Here is a 22,300-nt window from a genome sequence, read left to right on the forward strand (position 1 = left end):
TGGCGCTGCTGGTGAATGATCTCGAGAGTTCCTGAACTTGGTGCAGCTGGTGGATGATATCCAGAGTTCCTGAACTTGGTGCAGCTGTTGGGTGATATCCAGTGTTCCTGAATGTGGTGCAGCTGGTGGATGATATTCAGAATTCCTGGACCTGTTTCTGCTAGAGGATGATCTTCCGAGTTCCTGTTCTTGGTGCAGCTGGTGGATGATATCCAGCGTTCCTGAACATGGTGCAGCTGGTGGATGATATTGACAATTCCTGAACTTGGTACAGCTGGTGTTTGATATTCTGTGCTGCGGATCTTGGTACAGCTGGTGGAAGATATTCTGAGTTCCTGAACCACTTGCAGCTGGTGGATGATATTCCGAGTTCCTGAACTTGGTGCAGCTGTTGGGTGATATCCAGAGTTCCTGAACTTGGTGCAGCTGGTGCATGATATTCCAAATTCCTGAACTTGGTGCAGCTGGTGGATGATATCCAGAGTCACTGAAGTTGTTGCAGCTGGTGGCTGATATTCCTAGTTCCTAAACATGGTGCAGCTGGTGGTTGATGTTTCGAGTTCCTGAACATGGTACAGCTGGTGGAGGATATTCTGAGTTCCTGAATGTTGAGCAGCTGGTGGATGATATTCCGGGTTCATGAACCTGGTGCAGCTGATGGATGAAATTGAGAGTTCCTGAAACTGGTGCAGCAGTTTGATAATATTCCGAGTTCCTGAACATGGTGCAGCTGGTGGATGATATCCAGCGTTCCTGAACCTGTTGCTGCTGGAGGATGGCATTCCGAGATCCTGTACTTGGTGCAGCCGTTTGATGATATCCAGAGTTCCATAAGTTGGAACAGCTTATGGAGAGATTGTGATATCGATGTAGCTGCTGGATATCCAGAGCTCCTGAACTTGTTGCAGCTGGTGGATGATATTGAGAATTTCTGAACTTGGTACAGCTGATGGTTGATGTTCCATGCTGCAGATCATGCTACAGCTGGTGGAAGATATCCAGAGTTCCTGAACTTGGTTCTGCTGGTGGATGATATTCTGAGTTCCTGAACCTGGTGCAGCTGGTGGATGATATCCAGAGTCACTGAAGTTGTTGCAGCTGGTCGTTGATATTCCTAGTCCCTAAACATGGTGCAGCTGGTGGTTGATGTTTCGAGTTCCTGAACATGGTGCAGCTGATGGGTGATATTGAGAGTTCCTGAAGCTGGTGCAGCAGTTTGATGATATTCCGAGTTCCTGAACAAGGTGCAGCTGGTGGATGATATCCAGAGTTCCTGAACTTGGTGCAGCTGAAGGATGACATTCCGAGTTCCTGTACTTGGTGCAGCTGGTGGATGATATCCAGCGTTCCTGAATGTGGTGCAGCTAGTGGATGATATTGAGAGTTCCTGAACTTGGCGCTGCTGGTGAATGATCTCGAGAGTTCCTGAACTTGGTGCAGCTGGTAGATGATATCCAGAGTTCCTGAACTTGGTGCAGCTGTTGGGTGATATCCAGTGTTCCTGAATGTGGTGCAGCTGGTGGATGATATTCAGAATTCCTGGACCTGTTTCTGCTAGAGGATGATTTTCCGAGTTCCTGTTCTTGGTGCAGCTGGTGGATGATATCCAGCGTTCCAGAACATGGTGCAGCTGGTGGATGATATTGACAATTCCTGAACATGGTACAGCTGGTGTTTGATATTCTGTGCTGCGGATCTTGTTACAGCTGGTGGAAGATATTCTGAGTTCCTGAACCACTTGCAGCTGGTGGATGATATTCCGAGTTCCTGAACTTGGTGCAGCTGTTGGGTGATATCCAGAGTTCCTGAACTTGGTGCAGCTGGTGGATGACTTTCAGAATTCTCCCTCGATCTCTGTTACACTTATATCAAGGTCAGTGAACTTCCCTTCCAACTGCATTCCCCACACCCCCTATGCACTGCAGTTGTTCAAGATGGTCACTCTTCACCACCACCTTCTCAAGGGCCATTAATGATAGCAATAACCTGCCCAGCCAGCGAAGCCCACACCCCGTGAATGAAACAAGAAGAAAGTCTGAGCCCCAGGCTAATTTGTTTTGAGACGAGCACCTTTCTGCCAAACATGCAGCGGGAATGGGCTGAACGGCCTGAAGAATTTTCGGTCCATTCACCTTGATCAGTTGTCTGCAATGAGCTGAGATTTAAAACGGTGCTTGTCAACAGAACCTCAGACAAAACGATCGACTTTTTGCATTACAAACAAACAGTTTTACATCCTTCTTCTCAACCCATGCCTCAGTGATTTAGAGGTCAAGTGTTGCCAAGTGATTTTTTTTCTTTCAAAGGCAGAAAGAGGAAGTTCCTTTTTATAGACCTCTAGTTCAACACCCTTTCCCTTCCAGCAGATATTTCCAGAGATGCTTGTAGTGGTTGGACATCAATCGCCTCAACCCCATACTGTGCAACAGGAATTCCTCAGCGCAGTGTCCCTTGGTGCAATGTGCACTCGACAACATTAATCTTGATAGCTACTCTGTTGAAAACTGAATGTATTGTTTCTACATGCTCCTGCATTTGGCAGTGTAGCTTTCAATGTATGTATGCTGTGTGTCTTTGGGCACAGCTTAGGTAGCAGCATCACCCGCCCCTTCACCAGCTGATACTCCTTGTTTCCTGTGGCTACCCTTTGGTGGCTGGCATTGTGGACTGTCACACAACATTGTGACTGCTGCCAGGGTATTGGGCACTGACTTGCATGATAATCAATGGCTAATGACCACACACAATCTCACAGGACATTCAGGGAGAGGGGTTGGTACAGCTGATGAGTAGTGACTGCAGTCAATGACACCCTGCATTCCCAGCATCCTACAATCCAAGCAAATGTCCTACATGATCATTGCACTTCCCAACTCTAACATGTGATAATGAAATGTTATTAACTCTCATTGAGTACAGTGCCTCAGTGATTGTTCTTATGCGACAATGGGTGGAAAACTCCAAGGTGTTTCTGAGGGGTGGTATGGTGGCACAGTGACTAACACTACTGCCTCACATAACCATGAATCTGAGTTCAGTTCCAGCCTTGGATGACTGTGGTGTTTGCACATTCCCCTCGCGTGGGTTTCTGTCCGGTGCTCTGGTTTCTTCCCACAGTCCAAAGCTGGGCAGGTTAGATGGATTATCCATGGTAAATTGCCCTGTGGTGTCAAGGGATATGCAAGCTAGGTGGATTAGCCATGGTAAATGCAGGGTTACAGGGATAGAGTGGGATGCTCTTTGGAGGGTCAACAAAGACTTGATGGGCAAAATACCTTTGAGTTGCACTGTAGGGATTCTATGTCTCCTGCTTCAATCGGAAATAGACAGACATATCACTGTTGTATATCGGCTATAAGGCAACCTTACGCTAATGCCTGAGCATAAATAACACAGTGATGTGCAGTCTTAGAACACTTCGGAAGACTTGCATGAGCACATGGAAATGATCACATGAAGAAGATATGTTGGTTCTCATCTACTGTAACTATAAGTCAGTGCTTTGTAATTCTATGACTGCCACCTATAGCAGCACTTGGTGTTAATGTATAATAACGAGGGTTACTCTGCAGTATAAGCCTGGGCATACCCCTGACTTTGCCCTCTTATCGACCAGCCCATCTTGAACCCAAAACATCTGGTGTGGCATTAAACCACACACCAAAAGCTAGTGGCAGTGACTAGATTAACTGTCTAGAAAACATAGCAGCAGTAAAGATCAGAAACAGACCTGACATCATCTGGAGTTGAGAAGATTTTTTTTAAAGTTTTTTTCAAGAAATTGATGATACAACTCAAAGATCAGCGACAGCCAGAAATGCCACAGAGTTGAACAACTGAAGGAAATATCTCTGAACAGGAACCTCTGCTTGAGGCACCATCTCAGCAATGTAAACCTTACTAAGCCTTTTGCAGACAGTAAAAGGGGAAACATGCCTTTTAAAAATATAATAGTGAAAACAACAAAAGCCTACCAGCAATTTAGGGGAGAAATCTTAATTGAGTATCTATCAAAAGAAGTTAATTACTGGACACCCAAAACAAATTTCCTTCCTTAAGGGAAGAGGCAAAAATATCTTGTTTTTATCTAGGAACCGCTAGGCTGCAGAGCACAGTTAAAATATCTGACGATGAGTTAAAAAGGATTGCACCTACTTATTTGATTGTGAAGCTAACAAAGCTAATAACAGCAAGTTAAGATCATTCTCCAGATACAGGCCGCAAGAAAATTTTTTAAAAATCATGTGTAAAGTTAGGCATTGCAATTCAAAGTATCAGGGCCTTATGAGTAAAGTTAGCAAAATCTACAAATTTTGGAATACAAATTCAAAGTTTTGTTTGGCAAGGAAGAAGATGTGCAAATTTTATTGTTAAAATATGAAAATCAGATAAAGAAAAGTCTGTGTTTATTATCAACACCATCACTAGGTGATGCAGTGACTGCACAAGCACAGAGACATTGGTTTGCAGTGCTATGACACTGCAGGCAATGGAATGGCCAGGTGCCAGGATCAAAGATGGCATTATCCATATGATCACACTTAAGGTTGATGTTGTTTGCGACCAATATCTGACCAGTCATCCAGGGGAGATTTAGGACAGCACTATCGTGTGGATAGTATGTAGGATAGGAACAACACTGGCAGCAATGAAACTAAAGTCCTGGGAGAGTAACCTGGGACAGCATTTGAGAGAATAATTTCAGCTTGTTTTGCCTATATTGAATCTTCTATACCTGTTTCCTGTCTTCAGGTCCATAGTGCCGTGTGGCAAAATGGATATAGTTTAAGATGGCAAACGTTGCACTTCCTGATTAAACTTTAATGACATCAAATCTGAAGTCAAATCAGCATCTGATTAAATCACAAATATGTTCATCCATGGATGACACCAGAAATGCTTCCATTTACCTAAACCTATGCACATGAACCATTGACCATACATGCACAGATGCATTACTGCTTAAGGAGAGCCGTTGCCAGTAACTGATGTCACCAGGCTGTTTGCTCAGGCATAGGCAGCCATTTTGACAGCCAACTTTGCATTCGAGCCAGTCCTTCTGTAAAGAAGGGGAGAGCAAATCTGAGCACGTTGTTCAGATTTCTGGGTGAAACCACCTCAGATATAGATTTAAAAAAAGCACAATCAACAGCACTGCAGCTGTCTTTGATACAGTCAAAAAGATCATTGGATCATATTGAGGGAAATCATTTTCAGAAAGGGGAATGTCACAGAGATTGGGTTATAAAAAATAATTGACAATGCCAAAAAGGCGTCCAGTCTGATACCCACTCCATGTAAATCTTCATAGCGTGAAATATCTGTAGAAAGCACTGAATAACAACATCCAAAAAAAATAAAGCAGCATCTATCCCATAAGTAGTTGATGATTTATTTGAATAGAACTGCAGGTGGGTTGCTGAGGTCCATCAGCTGCTGCGTATGTGTTTCCTGGAGGGAGATTAGGACAGGGCTGGTGTCTTGACCTCCAATGTCATTTGATATAATGATCTGGCTGGTCTGCATTCACTCAGGGAGATGTTTCCTGTTGTGGAAAGGTGGCATTTACAAAGGTGTCCTCAAATGCTGGAGACACCATTTTGAAACTCTAAAAACACATGTAATGATTCAATAAGAGCACAGAATAGAATCCCTACAGTGTGAAGACAGGCCATTTAGCCCATCAAGTTCACGCCAACCCTTCAAAGAGCATCCCACCCAGACCCATCTCCCTCTCCTAACCCTCATCGTACATTTCCCATGGCTAATCTAGATAGCCTGCACATCCTTGGACATTATAGGCATTTTAGCAATGTCAATTCACTAACCTGCGCACCTTTGGACTGTGGGAAGAAACCCCCCCACACAGACACAGGGAGAATGTGCAAACTCCACACAGGTCGGGATTGAACCTGGGTCCCTGCTATTGTGAGGCAGCTATGCTGACTACTGAGTCACTGTCCTGCCAGAAATTTGAGCCCAATCTCTTGAAGTATATTAATAGCAGAGCAGTAAATTAATGCTGAGTCCCAAAACTTGCATTGTCACATTAGTAATTGCATTACCAATGTGGTAATGTAGAAGAGCTTGCAAGGCACTGAGGCATGCCAATGATTTCTCAGCATCTGCTTTTCCACACAGCAATAAGCAAGATGAGGAAGTCAGCCTAGTGCGTAGCAAACACTCTATCAACTGTCATTTGCCAATTGTTTTGTTTTGGTTATGTGCACCATAAAGATGTTAAGCTGTTGTTTGAATGCACAAGGGAGAAACTTAAAATAAACAGCAGGTCAGTCAATATCTTCGAATACATGACGAAGTTAATGTTTATGCTAAGGGTGACCTCTCTTAGTGTGAAGTAGAGAGCAGTTTCTCTCCCGATAGGTATTTCTCAAGAATTGAGACTGGGATCACTGTTCACAACTTACATTAACTGTTTAGACACTAGAATTGGAAGTAATTTCAAATTGTGCAGGGATATCTAATTTGGAATCAGGTCAATTCTGAGGAAGACAATGATAAAGTACAGAAGAAAGTGAGGTCTGCAGATGCTGGAGATCAGAGCTGAAAATGTGTTGCTGGAAAAGCGCAGCAGGTCAGGCAGCATCCAAAGAGCAGGAGAATCAACGTTTCGGGCATGAGCTCTTCTCATGCCCGAAACATTGATTCTCCAGCTCTTTGGATGCTGCCTGACCTGCTGCACTTCTCCAGCAATACATTTTCAGCAATGATAAAGTACAGGAAGACATTAATAAATCTTGAACAGCAGTGGTGTATGAAATGAATTCTATGATAGGTGAGTGAGGAAGGGGAATCATACACTTCTTTGAAGATCGGTGTCTGAATGAGGTGGGAAGGGATCCAGATACACAAATCACCACATGTAGGCAGGGCCATGGTTTCAAAGCTCACTGTGATGTAGAGTGGGTTCAGCCGCAGTCTAATCTGCTTACCATGTTGAACACTGGGCGTGTTTCTTCGATTCAGCCTGCCCTTATCAACATTTCAGCCATCAGAAAGCTGTGTAAATAAGATGTGAATGCTCAATGATATTTGGCAGCATCAGAGGGAAGATATCAGACATACTAATTGCCTGAGCACTGACAGGAGTAATTACAAGGACATCCCGGTTTAACCCAATGCCTACACGGATTAAATCTCCGGCCGCTGTGATCCAGCGCTGAGCTTTGATGTCCTCTGATTACGATTCTTTGACAATTTGCATTGAATGTTTTTGCCTAGTAGGCCTCTATTCACCAGGAGGGCCAATATATTCTAAAGTCAGCTTTTGTTTATTTCCCCCCCCCCCCCCCCCCCCCCCCCCCAGAATAATGCTGAGAAAAGCACATTCAGCATCAAGTGACATTGAGAATGTGAAACAAATCATTCAAAGCCACTGGGACAGTCCAGTGAGCAGAGTTCAGGCAAAAATGGAGGGGAGGGAGGGGGTGTGGTTGGTGATGGGGGGAAGGGGTGAATTTTTGGTTCCGCCTATTTTCAGGAATAAGGGTCCCTTTCGAGACAAGCTTTGTAACTGATTACTTATCAACAGGGGTGTCACATACAGTGTGAAACACAATGCTGATTGGCTTGCACACCCAACAAAGGACCCGATGGTCCAAGTCACTAATGTGATTCCCTTGCTAGGTTGGTCTTCTTAATGATGACTTGCTCTTGTGATTTATATGTGTCATTTATATATATATATATATTTTAATGTCATTTATTGTCTGTTTGAGTTTTTGGATTTCATAAGTTGGTACCCATGTGTGTTTTCTATGTTTCTGAGGTTTTTGAGGCCTGAGGTATCGCATTTTGGAAATACAAACAAGGACAGGACTTATACAATTAACAGTAGGGCCCTGGGTAGTGTTCGGAGAAAGTGAGGACTGCAGATGGTGGAGATCAGAATCAAAAAGGGTGGTGCTGGAAAAGCACAGGTGGTCAGGTCCTCGGTAGTGTTGTAGAACAGAGACCTAAGGGTTCAGGTGCATAATTTTTTGAAATTTGAGTTACTGTTAGACAGGGTGGTTAAGAAGGTGTCCAGCACAGGAGTTGGCACATGCATGTTGAGGTTGTACAATGCATTGGTGAGGTCCCTTCTGAGTCTAGTTCTGATCACCTGTCATAGGAAGGGTAAACTGGAGTCAGTCAGAAAGGATTTAGCAGGATGTTGCTGGGAATGGAAGGTTTGAGATGTAAAAATTGACTGGAAAGGCTGGGACATTTTTTACAGGAGCACAGGAGGTTGAGGGTGACCTTATTGAAATTTATAATCTGATTGATGAGGATCCTTTCCCTAGGGTAGGAAATTCAATACTAAGGGGCATATTTTTAAGCTGGGAGGAGAAAGATTTAAAAAGGACATGAGGGGCAATTGTCTTACATAAAGAACGGGTTCTGTGTGGAATGTACTGCTAGAGAAAGTGGTCAATGCAAGTACAGGTATAAATCTAAAATACATTTGGATAGAGACATGACTAAGGAAAGGTATGGAGGAATAAAGCCCAAGGGCAGTAGGGTGGGACTAGTTTGGTTTGGGAACATGGTCAGCGTGGACTGGTTGGAATGAAGGGTCTGTTTCCATACTGTATGACTCTGACTCTATTGTGGCTTTTTTATGTGTACCTCTTAGTGGCGTTTTGTTTACCTTGGATTGTTTTGTGATGCAGCAAGGTAAATAATAAGGGTTCCAGTTTGTTGACGATTAGTGGAACTTCTTTTTCATGCTTTGGGGAAATATGCATAGTGGGGAGAGAGAGTTTTTTTTAAATTTCAATTTGAGTTACGGGCAGTCATATAAAATCCTTGGATGAGGAGAGCTGTATAGGCCAGTGCTCCTGAGAAGGAAGGATATAGTGAAGCCAGATTGCCTCAGACTGAAGAGTTAGTGGTCCCAGACCAGCACTAATTTTATCATATTGTGATAAAATGTTGAAGGGATTACTTAAAGATGAACACATTTAAGCTCATCTGTATACTAGTTTCAGAAAGAATCTATCTGCTGTTCCAATCTATAAGTTGAAGTAACCCTAACCCTAACTATATTACTTACAGGTGTTAGATAGATATGGGGAGCTGAAAATGTGTTGCTGGAAAAGCGCAGCAGGTCAGGCAGCATCCAAGGAGCAGGAGAGTTGATGTTTCGTGCATAAGCTCTTCTTCAGGAATGAGGAGAGTGTGCCAAGCGGGCTGAGATAAAAGGTAGGGAGGAGGGACTTGGGGGAGGGGCTTTGGAAATGTGATAGGTGGAAGGAGGTCAAGGTGAGGGTGATAGGCCGGAGTGGGGGTGGGGGCGGAGGGGTCAGGAAGAAGATTGCAGGTTAGGAAGGCAGTGCTGAGTTTGAGGGTTGGAACATGGGGGACAATAGATATAGTGTTATTTACAAGTGGTATTTTTTAGGACAAGCCTTAGTGTGTTTTAGGTACTGTATAACTGCTGTTATTTATTCTTTTCAATTTATAAAGGACTGCTTTAGGAGTAATGGCAGTGTGATTATAAAAAGTGAATTTGTTGTAAAGTATGTAGTCTGATTTGTTCTATTTTAACTTCATTTCTTTTGTTAATAATCTTCTGTTTGATTTAAGCAATATCTGCAGCATTGCATGCTTGTGTTGCAGTGAGTGTCCACTTTTTCAAAACTGAAACAGACCAGAATATGATCTCTGAGGTTGGGTTCTGACTTGTCTAGTGATGATGTCATCTGGGAGCATAAGTGAAGTTTCAGGGAGGATTGAATGTTGGGGTACTGGGGAGTAAATTGAGCAAAAGAACAATGAGATGGTCCCACATCTCTTTCCATTGTGGTTCTACAGGACTCAGTGCTAGGGCTTTTGAAGGCCGTAGGACAGATGAATAAGGTGATTCAGAAAGTATATGGGATACTTTCATAAAGTCATAGAATTGTATAGCATGAAAACAGGTCCTTCAGTCGAACTCGTCCATGCCAAACAGATATCCCAAATTAATCTAGTCTCATTTGCCAGCATTTGGCCCACATCTCTCTAAACCCTTCCTATTCATATACCTGTCCTGATGTCTTTTAAGGGTTATAACTGTACCAGCTCCACCACATCCTCTGGCAGCTCATTCCATACATGCACCACTCTCTTCGTGAAAAAGTTGCCCCTCAGGTCCCTTTTAAATCTTTCCCCTCTCACCTTTAATCAATGCTGTCTAGTTTTGGACTCCCCTACCTTGGGTAAAAGACCTTGGCTATTCACCCTATCCATGCCCCTCATGATTTTATAAATCTCTAGAAAGTCACCATTCAGCCTCTGATGCTCCAGGGAAAACAGCCCCAGCCTATTCAGCCTCTCCTTATAGCTCAAACTCTCCAACTGTAGCAACGTCCTTGTGACTCCTTCCCGTACCCTTTCAAGTTTCACAACATCCTTCCTGTAGGAAGGAGACCCGAATTGAATGCAGTATTCTAAAAGTGGTCTAACCATTTGCAATGAACTGTACAGCTGCAAATGACATCCCAATTCCTATACTCAATGCACTGTTCAATAAAGGCAAATGAACCAAACATCTTCTTCACTATCTTGTCTACCTGAGACTCCACTTTCAAGGAACTGTGAACCTACACCACAAAGTCTGTTTGCTCAGCAACACTCCCCATGACCCTGCCATTATTTGCATAAGTCCTGCCCGAATTTGCCTTTCTGAAATGCAGCACCTCACATTTATCTGAATTAAACACCATCTGCCACTCCTCAACCCATTGGCCCATCTGATCAAGATCCCATTGTACTCTGAGATAACCTCCTTCACTATCCTCTACGCCTACAATATTGGTGTCACCTGCATTTGGTGAGGTGTGACCTCCTCTGCCTGACCTTCAGGAAGAGAACAGCCCTCCTCTGACGCATCCAGAATCTTCAGAGCTGTGTCAGAGGACCATAGCACCATTTCCTCCATCTCCAGAAGAACTGTGACTGAGTTGGGCAGCTTCAGAACATCAGTGAATTGTCTGAGTGCCCAAGGACCTTCTAAAGATGGTGCGGGTACTAGGGATTCTGGCCTGCTGGGGGGGATATCCAGTGAATGGCAACTCTTCCAGGAATGGTGAGCGGTGAGATGGGGCTAGAGCTGGGTAAGAGGGGCACTATAGGGGCACAGTAGGTCATCAGTGAGATGAATCTTGTCAGAAATCTTGCCAGGCCTCATGGTGAAAAACCCTGGATGAGAATGATGCTTAGTCAAAGGATTGTAAGGTGCAGTCTATACAAAACATTCACATTATCTTGTAGTCAGATTCACTGTGGAGTTAGGAACCTATAGTTGAGTCAAATCCTCAATGAGAATTATGTCCCATGTTAGTGGTAATCCAGTTGATTTTTTGTGGCGTATGAAACTGGGCTGCAATGATTGAAGGGGGTGAGCTCTTCTCCAGCTTCTAAGGACAACTAACAATAAATGTTGGCCCAGTCATGGACACCCACGTCCAATGAATGATTTTTTAATAAAAATTGTTATGTGTGGTGATGGCAGAAGGAGAAGGAAGAGGAGACACTGAGGTTTGCTGTATTTGGTCTTGGATCAACACAGGACAGAAAAAATAAACATCCATAGCTGGTCCTTCAGCAAGGAGGTATCCAACTGTAAAAACTGAGGGTGAAAGCTAGTGCTTTGTGTTATGGTTCAGCAAGGAAAAGAAGAAGTTCAAAGTCAATCATTTTATATTCATTTATGGGATGTGGGTGTTTCTGGTTAGTTCAGCATTGATTCCGAATCCCTAGTTCATTGGCAAAGTCATTCGTTTGAGATTTTTAGGGGTTCTTTTTGCCATGAGCTCTGGCAAAATTTCTCACCCATATCTTACCAACCACGTCTCGTTATGACCTACCCTGTCTGTCTGGCACCCCTCCCGCCCAATTCTAACACTATTTTATCACTCATTATTCCAGATGAAAACTCTCCCAATGAGCTACTTTCTTGAACTGCTGCAGACCTTGGGGTGTAGCAGCACAATGCTGATGAGAAGAGAGGACTTTGATCTGGCAACAGCGAAGGGACGGTGATATATTTTCAAGTTGAGGTGGTGTGTGGCTTGGAAGAAAATATTAAGCTGGTGGTGTTCCCATGTATCTGCTGCCCTTGTCCTCTAGGTAGTGAATGTAATAGGCTTGGATGGTGTTGTCTTTGGAGCCTTGGTGAAACACTGCAGTGTGGCTTGTAGATGGTACACATTGCTGTCATTGCCTACTAGAAGTGAATTTTGACGGTTGTGGATGCGGTGCCAATCAAGTGGGATGCTTTGTCCTGGATGGTGTCAAGCTTCTTGAGTGTTGATGGAGCTGCACCCATCCAGGCAAGTGAGAAGTATCCCATCACACTGCTGACTTGTGTCTTGTCTGGAGGTGAGTTACTTGCTGTAGAATTTGCCAACTCTGACCCACAATTGTAGCCACAGTACTTACACTGCTGGTCCAGTTGAGTTTCTGATCAATGGTAATGCCCAGAATGTTGATACTGGGGGATTCAGTGATGGTAATGTCACTAAAAGTCAGGATGATCCTAGAAATCAGAAATCAGATATTTGGGGTTGAATACTGTAGGAATTAAGGGAAAACTCACCGAAAGTAAAGGAAGGCAAGTTTTCAAAACAAAAAGGTACAGCAGGAGAAAAAACAGTTTATGATGAACAATATTCAGAAATTGGCCAAATTCTCTCTCCCAGCATTCCATAGGCAATGAAATGAGGCAGCTTCAATACTAGTCAAGAATTGCCTAATAAAGCCATTAGACAACACAACATACACTCTGTAGAGCATAAAATAAACCTACAGATCGGAGTTTTATCATCTTGATGTGCCTTTCCCTTCCAACTAAACACTGAACACCAGACAACTTATTGAGTGGAGGGAAACCTACATGATATCATAAGCAGGAGGTTAGCCATCAAAACCACCTTGATTTGCTAACTAACTATTTACAAAATTGTCACAATTAGGGAGATAGGTTTGTGGAAATCTTTGTCGCAGACATGTTTTTCTGCTTTTCTTTGAGAAATATATTTTCAGCAGTGGAGCAGTTATGTAGGAAGTAACAGACAAAGCAGCCAGGAGGTGAAGCAGTAACAGCTGACAGCCGTGACAGCGTTACACAGCACTGATCTCCCGGGGCGGGCTTTGTGACGTGATTCCATTTGCAAGTGCTGATTTAATCTAAAAGAAGATATTTGTTAAATGATCAATATTACCATACTCTAATAGAAGAAGAGTTGTGAGCTTTGACCATTTTCTTCACCCGTCCTCTTCAGGCTGCCCATTCAGGATCAAAAGGGAGTGTGAATACACCCATCTACGGCTGGAATGTGCAAAGATGCATTAGCAATGTTTAAGGACCTCTCCAACTGGAATCTTTTGCACTGACTTTCAAAAAAAAATTATGAGCACCTCTCTTAGGTCTTTAGAAATGTTGTTTGCAGGGCCCACACACATACTCATGGGGCTAAATCATGGGTGATGTCTTTGTGATGAAAGTGTTAATTCACATACAGTGAATGGCAGCTGCTTGAACAAAGGAACAAGCAAGTTGTGACGTCAACCAGGGGGCAACGGTGTTTGGTGCCAACTGTGCCACTTTAGAGCTCAACAGACTCGCTAACATCCTGTTCTTAACCTTGCACTTCTGAACTCGTATTCGGCATCACTAATCATTACATCCCACCCCACCCATCAGCACTATTTAAAGAAATCATCAGATACTTAATGACTGGTTAATTTACTCTGGCTGTTGCTATGATTACAGGAGTATTTATAGTTTTCTGCACTTATTCCAAGTTGCGAAGGCCAGCAGGGGAGGGCATTTGTGGATATGTGGTAATGTCCTTAGCTCTGAGCCAGGAGACCCAGATTCAAGTCCCACCTCCTCTATCACCGAGCAGTTTACCCACCCACTCAGTCTTTGGGCAGATTGATTTGAAGACATTTTAAAGAGAGTGCTGAAGGACTGGTTTGATGACATTAAAGATTTCTGAACAAGTCAGATCTCCCAACATGGAAGCATTAACATTCACCTCAGGATACAACATGACTTGGAGAATGGAAAGAAACCATCCAGAATAGGGCAAACTGCTGGAAAAGCGAGGAGGAAATGTGGGGGAAGAACTCAGACAAGGAAGCTATATTCTCCCAGAGTTTACATGGGGCTATGAAGTAAAACCAAAAGGAATTTAATTCCCACAATATCCAGCGGAATGTGACTGTGGGCAATGAACCTTTATTTCCTTCTTTTTGTGGGATATGGGCATCTCTGGCAAGGCTAGCAAATGTTATCCTTCTCTAAAGAGGTGGCGCTATATAAAAGCACAGAAGAAACTGGACATCAGAAACAAAAACAGAAATTGCTGGAAAATCTCAGGAGGTGTGACAATATCTGTGGAGAGAAATCAGAGTTAATGTCTGTGAAGACGGGTCACTGGACCTGAAATGTTAATTCTGCTTTCTCTCCACAGATGCTGCCATACCTGCTGAGTTTTTCCAGCTATTCCTGCTTTTGTTTCTAATGGAGAGGTGATACCCTAATGGTAATACTGCTGGACGGTTAATCCAGGGGCCCAGGTGACGTTCTGGGATGTGGGTACAAATCCTGTCGGATGGATTTTTCCAACAATCAACAATGGTTTTGTGATCATCATTAGACTTCAAATTCCAGATTGTTATTGAATTCCACCATATAGAATTTGGAGTCTAATGATAACCAAAAAGCCATTGTTGATTTATGGGAAAAACCCATCTGGTTCACTAATGTCCTTTAGGAAAGGAAACTGTCATCCCTAATTGGCCAGGCCAACATGTGACTGCAGACACACAGCAATGTGGTTGACTCTTAACTGCCCTATGATAAGGAATGGGCATAAACTCTGGCCTAGCCAGCGATGCTGTCATCCTGTGAATGAATAAAGAAAAATTGCTCTTGAGCGGTTAAGTGTCCATCACATTGCTGTGGGCCTGGAGACAGGATAACATTGACAGATTTCCTTCCATGAATGATATTAGTGAACCCAACGGGTAGTCCTTTAATGTAAACCAATGGCAGTTTTCTGAGACCAACTTTCCATTCCAGGATTATTAAATTATTTTAAAACTCCCCCATCTGAATGGGCCTTTGAACTCATGTACCCAGAGTATTACAGCTGCAAATGTGTTGCTGGTCAAAGCACAGCAGGCCAGGCAGCATCTCAGGAACAGAGAATTCGACGTTTCGAGCATAAGCCCTTCATCAGGAATAAGAGAGAGAGAGAGCCAAGCAGTCTAAGATAAAGGGCAGGGAGGAGGGACTAGGGGGAGGGGCGATGGAGGTGGGATAGGTGGAAGGAGGTCAAGGTGAGGGTGATAGGCCGGAGTGGGGTGGGGGGGAGTATTAGCTTGGGCCTCTGGTCCTGTAACATTGACACGGAGACGCCAACAGCCCACAGTGTTGTTGCTGAGTATTCTGATGGCAGTCATTAAGTCTTCAATCTGTGGTCATTTTCACTGGAGGCTGTAATCGAGTCAAGACTCTAACTTGAAGAGTGGTTATGAGACGACAAAGGGCTAATCTCTAATGACATGGCCCGTGACTCCAATGCAGCCTTGAGTAACATGCAGCCAGTGAAAGCAGTGCTTCCACATGAAATGTCATACAGCGCCCCATCAGCACACTGAAAGAACACGTCACTCTGGAGGAGCCCTGCACAACCCAGCATGGGTGCCATGATTCACGCTGGCCCACAGGCACGTGGCAGCCTTGCCACTAATCACGCAACAAGGAGCGGGGCAGGAGGTGGAGGAGGTGCATGAGGGTCTACCAGCCTTAACCCTTTGTGATTGAGAAAAGGAAACATCTTTTCCTGAAAGTTCAATTGGTTTCTAGAAACCCTAACATTGGGGAGAAAAATGGACGTCAGACAAAAAAAACAAATCACTCATGGAGTTCCTGAACAGAAAACATCAAAAAATGCTATCGCCTAAAGAGATTTTTGAACTATGTTCTCAAAGCAGTAGAGAAACTCGCACTGCAATGTCTGACAAATATACTTAAGAGTTAAACCATCAGTTAGCTTTAGCAGGTACATAGCAGATCGAGATTCGCAAACAGGTCAAAAGGTTTTTAAAAATCATTGCTTTCAAGTCAATTCTTTAAAAAAAGCACACTTCTTACAGCTTACAGTAACATTATTTTACAGACATTTTGTTTAATGTAGTTAATCACAGAGTTGTTTTGTTTTGGCCCATGACCCACTACTTAATTGTGTCCAATCTACTCAATCTTTCCTGGTCAGATAATCTGCTCAACCCAGCAGTCAGCCTCGGGAATCTCCCGTGAACTCAAGCATCTTTTGCCAAATGAAATACTGCGGATGCTGGAAATCTGAAACAAACATGGGAATTGCTGGAGAAACGCAGCAGGTCCGGCAGCATCTGGGAAGAGAAAAACTGTGTCAATCTTTGGTGTCTGAGATTAATCTTCTATTTAATAATTTCCCCTTCTCATCACCGTCAAAGAGGGAGATGCCATTCCCTGAGTTCTCCGTTATTTCCAAGTGATTTAAGTGTCCTTTATTGTGAACGCAATCCAATTTAATTTCTTACTATCGTTGCCTTTTCATTACTACCCATCATATTTTCTTCTGTCTTTCTTTTTAGCTGGTTAGCATTGCAGGCTCACAGCACCGGGGACCCGGGATCAATTCCAGCCTTGGGTGACTGTGTGGAGTTTGCACATACTCCCTGTATCTGCGTGGATTTCTTCCGGGTGCTCCGGTTTCCTTCCACAGCTCAAATATGTGCAGGTTAGGTGGATTAGCCATGCTCAATTGTCCATAGTGTAAGTCAGAGGGAGATAGGTCTGGGTAGGTTGCTCTTCAGAGGGTTGGTGTGAACTTGTTGGGCCGAAGGTACTGTTTTTAGATTCTCTACAGTGTGAAAACAGGCCCTTCGGCCCAACAAGTCCACACCGACCCTCCGAAGAGTAACCCACCCCGACCCATCTCCCTCATACACCTAGCATTATGGGCTATTTAGCATGGCCAATTCACCTAATCTGCACATCTTTGGATTGTGGGAGGAAACCGGAGCACCCGGAGGAAACCCACGGAGAAAATGTGCAAACTCCACACAGACAGTCACCTGAGGCTGGAATCGAACCTGGGACCCTGGTGCTGTGAGGCAGCAGTGCTAAACACTGAGCCACTGTGCCGCCATACTGTAGGGAATCTAATCTTTTTATTTAGAATATGGTCATCCCTTTATTTGTCTCTTCTCAGCCCAAGGCTGAATGTTGTTCATGTATGTTGCACTGGTACATTGAGTTGTGACTGAAATTGAACACTGGGTAATAATCAGCAAACATCGCCACTTCTGACCTTATGATGGAGGGAAAGTCATCAATGAAGCAGCTGAAGATGGCTGGCCTCGGACACTATCCTGAGGAACTCCTGCAGAGAATGTCCTGGAGCTGAGATGACTGATCTCTGACAATCAACCATCTTCCTATGAGCCAGGTATAACTCTAACCAGTGGAGAACTTTTTCCTCTGATTCCTCTTTAACTTCAGTTTTGCTTGGGCTCCTTAATGTCACACACAGTCATAGGAGACCTTGATGTGAAGGATAGTCACTCCAATTTCACCTCAAGCAGAAATATTTATGGACATTCCAGTATAGTTTGCTGGTGAGAGCTGTGAAATACTAAGGAAATGATTGACAATGTGTTGAATATCCTTTCCGCATTCATGATTTTTCATATATTCTGATGTTCACTGTGAATGAGAAACATGCCAAGAAAGTGATGCTCTGCATCCTAGCTCTCTAGTCAGATGATAAAAGTCCTGATGTCACAACAAGATTCTGCTCTCTGTTAATGGAATCGCTATTCACTTTGGGATGGATCACAGATTAGAGCTTTAGGGCATCATAAATAGATGAATTTGTAGCTCATTTGGTTTTACCAGCCTTCTCCGCCATTCAATAGATCATGGCTGACCTTGTACTTTAACTCCACTTTCTCACACCATCCCTGGATTCCAACATTCCCCAAGCACCCAGAAAACTGATCAAACTCTGTATTGAACCTATTCAATGCCTGAGCACCTGCAGTTCTCTTGGAATAGAGAATTCTGATGACCCATAGGCTCTGTTGTGCAGAGATGTGCCTTTTGCCCCAGTACCAACCTTCTACCTGCTTATTCTGAGCTGGCGATCGTGGTTGCTCAATTGTTTGGTCTTTGATTCTGGGGGTTTGCTAACTCTTTTGTCAAAACTGGAAGCGGTATAGAGAGAAACGGGAACTGAACTAAAACAAGAAATATGAAAGCGGGCATTTGAAAAGAACCATAAATTAAGGCCCTCTTTGGGCATTGAATCTGCTGTATCATCTCTGCACGTCCCCAAGATAGAAAATACAGTAGTGATTTGGAATTCTGGACTCTGCAGCCAAGAGAATCATTCTCCCAGCATCGACCCAATTGTTAGCTCATAGGCTGTGGGCATCTCCGGTTAGGCCAGTATTTAGTGCCCATCTCTAACTGTCCCTGAGGTCAGTTAAGAGTCAACCACATTGCTGTGGGTCTGCAGTCTAATATAGGCCAGACCAGGTAAGGATGGCAGATTTCCCTCCCTAAAGGGCATCAGTGAACCAGATGGGTTTTACCCCCGACAATTGACAATGGATTCTAATGGTTATCATTAGGCTTTAGGTTGCAGATTCTTTATTGAATTTAAGTTCCACGGTCTACATGGCGGGATTTGAACCCGGAACATTAGCTACATTTCTGGATTAATAGTCTAGTAGTAACATAACTACTTCATCACCTCCCTTATTCTGTGAGCAGTAACTCTGCGTGACTGCACACATGTATGTGATGGACAGACATACATTGTCCTTGGCCTGTGTCTGCTTCTTACAATGGTGGAAAATCTAAACTTGGTCGATCTTCAAGCCTACAGTCTCGTTTTGCATTTGAAACCATATCCTTTGATTAGTGGAACATCATCATCTCAATAAGGAGGGTAGCTGAGAGTGGCTGAGAAAGAATTGCTGCTTGTACAAGCAACATCATTCACTCTGCGTCAGAAAATAATGGCCTTCTGAGATATTGCTGCTTTCTGCTGATGGCTTGCTGAGCAGAATTAAACTTACAAAACCATTTTGAAGCCAAGATTCAATTGAAATGGTTGAGGCAGATCAACCAACTATCAAAACTCTCATGCCTGACAGAGAGAATAACAAATGGTAGGATTCACCTTCGGCAGTTCCAGGCCAACAGCCCGTTATCACACAGTGCCTGACAATCAGACCCATTGCAATCATGAGCTCTCTGGATTGATAAGCTCAAGACATGGAAGAAGTGAAGATGGATAAAAGGAAATCTGTTTTCTCCCCTCTGAGCGGAGAGGAGTCCTTGTCTATATACACCAGTATACCTGATAAGAATGCTGAACTTGACAGTAGCATGAATCACCTCTGATCTTGTACTACAACTGTTCACCAAAACCATGACAGGATTTATTATTATTTAAACCAAATTGATAAAGCAGTGCCATTAGCACAAGAGCTATTGTAGCTACACTTGCACATTGTGTATAAATCACACATAGCTTTTCATCATATTATGTTTCTGCCACAGACCCTCTGTCCCTGGGAATACACGTTATGAACTTGGGCACTAACTCTGTATGCCTTTCCATCAGTTAAGTCTAATCGACAGAAACATATTGAATGGGAGAAGGGGATCATGCAGGATAGAGCTGCCTGAATTTCTGACATGCTCTCCTAATAGGCAAGCCATATTAGTTATGTTATTACTAGACTATTAATCCAGAAACGTAACTAATGTTCCGGGTTCAAAGATCTTAACTTTGACAAAAAAAAACACTAATTCTAGTCACAAAATGAAATGCATTGCTTTACCAATCAATTTCTTCATCGGATAATGTTTAATATCCTGAGGGGGACTAATGTCCTGGTGGGGAGATGTGTTAGAGCTACTCGGAATGCTTTAAGCCAGTCTGGCAAAGAGGTGGGACCCTAAACAGTAGGGAGACAAGACAGAAGACTGAGGCTGGTACAAATGTTAAAGACAGTAAATTAAATGGACAAGGCAGGCAAGAGCATGGTAGAGAATGAGAGGAGACTGGTGAATTACAATGCATTTATTTCAGTGCAAGGTGCCTGTCAGGTAAGGCAGCTGAACTCAGGGCATGAATGGGAACATGCGACTGGGGTATCATAGCTATTACAGAAACTCAACAGAGGGAAACACAGGACTGGCAGCTCAATATTCTGGGGCATAGATCTTATAGGAAGGATGGAAGGGGAAGTGGGGGTAGCGGTGGGTAGGGGGCTTCTGTAGAGGTGCTTTTGATTGGAGAAAGCATCATGGCAATACTTAAAGAGGACATTCCTGAGGGGATTGTCCAGTGAAGCTTTATGGGTGGAACTGAGAGAAAAGAATCCCACTTTGATGGGATTGTACTATAGGCTCCCAATAGTCAGTGGGAAACTGAGGAGCAAATATATCAGGAGATTCCAGATAGCTGTAAGAATAATAGGGTTGTAATGTTAGGGCATTTTGACTTTCCAGTCATAGATTGGGATTGCCATTGTATTAAGGGCTTTGATGAGGAGGAATTTGTTAAGTTTGTTCATGAAAACTTTTGCAATCAATGTGTAGATACCTCGACTACAGAAGGGCAAAACTCAACTTCCTCTTGGGAAGTAAGGTAGGCCAAGTGACTGAGGCATTAGGGGGGAGCATTTTGAGATAAGTAACCATAGGCTGCAAGGAAAATCCATGGAACTACAGACCAGTGAGCCTGACGTCAATGGTGGTAAGTTGTTAGAAGGGATTCTAAGAGACTCGGGATTTACAAGCATTTGGAAAGGCAAGGGCTGATGAAGGATAGTTACTATGACCTTGTGCATGGGAAATCATGTCTCACAAGCTTGACTGAGGTTATTGAAGAGGTGACCAAGAAGATAGATGAAGGCAAAATGGCAGATATTGCCTCCATGGACTTTAGCAAGGCCTTCAGCAGGGTTCTGCATGGTAGACTGGTTTATAAAGTTACATCAGATGGGATCCAAGCAGAGCCAGCCAATTAGATACAAAATGTGCTTGATGGTAGGAGACAGAGGATGATGGTAGAAAATTGTTATTCAGACTGGAAGCCTGTGCCCAGTAATGTGCCACAAGAATCAGTTCTGGCACCACTGTTGTTTGTCATTTATATAAACAATTTGCACAAGAATATTGGAGGCATGGTTAGTAACTTGTGGATGACACCAAAATTAATCATATATTGGACAGTGAAGAAGGTAATCGAAGAGTACAATGGGATCTTGATCAATCAGGCCAATGAGCTGAAGAATAGCAGATGGAGTTTAATTTAGATAAATCCAAGGTGTTTTTGTTAAGACAAACTAGGGCAGGATTTAGACAGTTAATGACTGGGAAGGGTTGTCAAACACAGTCCTAGAAGTTCAGGTATGTAGTTCCTTGAAAATGGCATCCCATGTAGACAGATTGGTGAAGAAGGCATTTGGCACACCTGCCTTCAAAGGTCAGAGCATTAAGTACAGGAGTTGGGGTGTCATGTTACATCTGTACAAGACATTGGTAAGGTCACATCTGGAATACTATACACAATTCCGGTTACCCTGCTACAGGGAGAATCTTATTTAACTGGAAAGAGTGCAATAAAGGTACACAAGGGTGTTATCAAGACTTGAGGGTTTGAGTTACAAGGGGAGGCTGGATAGACTGGGACTTTTATCCCTTGAGCATATGAAGCCGGTGCGTGACCTTATAGAGATTTATAAAATTGTGATGGGTGTAGATACAGTGAATGGCCAAAGTCTTTTCCCCAGGATAGGGGAGTTCAAAATTAGGGGACATAGGCTTAAGGTGAGGGGGAAAGATTTAAATGGGGCCTGAGGGGCAACATTTTCACACAGAGGATGGTGCATGTATGGAATGATTGCCAGAGGAAGTGGTAGAGGACGGTGCAATTACAGCATTGAAAAGACGTTTAGAAAGATACGTAACAGGAACGATTAAGAGGGACCTGGGCCAAATGCAGGAGAATGGGGATAAATTGGGTTGAAGGGTCTGTTTCCATGCTATATGACTCTATGGCTCTATGATTAACCAAAACTTTCTCCCTTATTTTGTTGACTCATCATGACTGCACAGAAAGAGATGATTTGGTCCATCAAGCTTATTTGGAGAGGTTTAAGCTTGGAATTAACAACATCCAGGTTAATGGTCAGGCCTGTTGGATCATAAAAAACCTGCACCTTCCACCTG

The sequence above is a fragment of the Hemiscyllium ocellatum genome, chromosome 3, assembly GCF_020745735.1.
Source record: "Hemiscyllium ocellatum isolate sHemOce1 chromosome 3, sHemOce1.pat.X.cur, whole genome shotgun sequence".
Taxonomy (NCBI): domain Eukaryota; kingdom Metazoa; phylum Chordata; class Chondrichthyes; order Orectolobiformes; family Hemiscylliidae; genus Hemiscyllium; species Hemiscyllium ocellatum.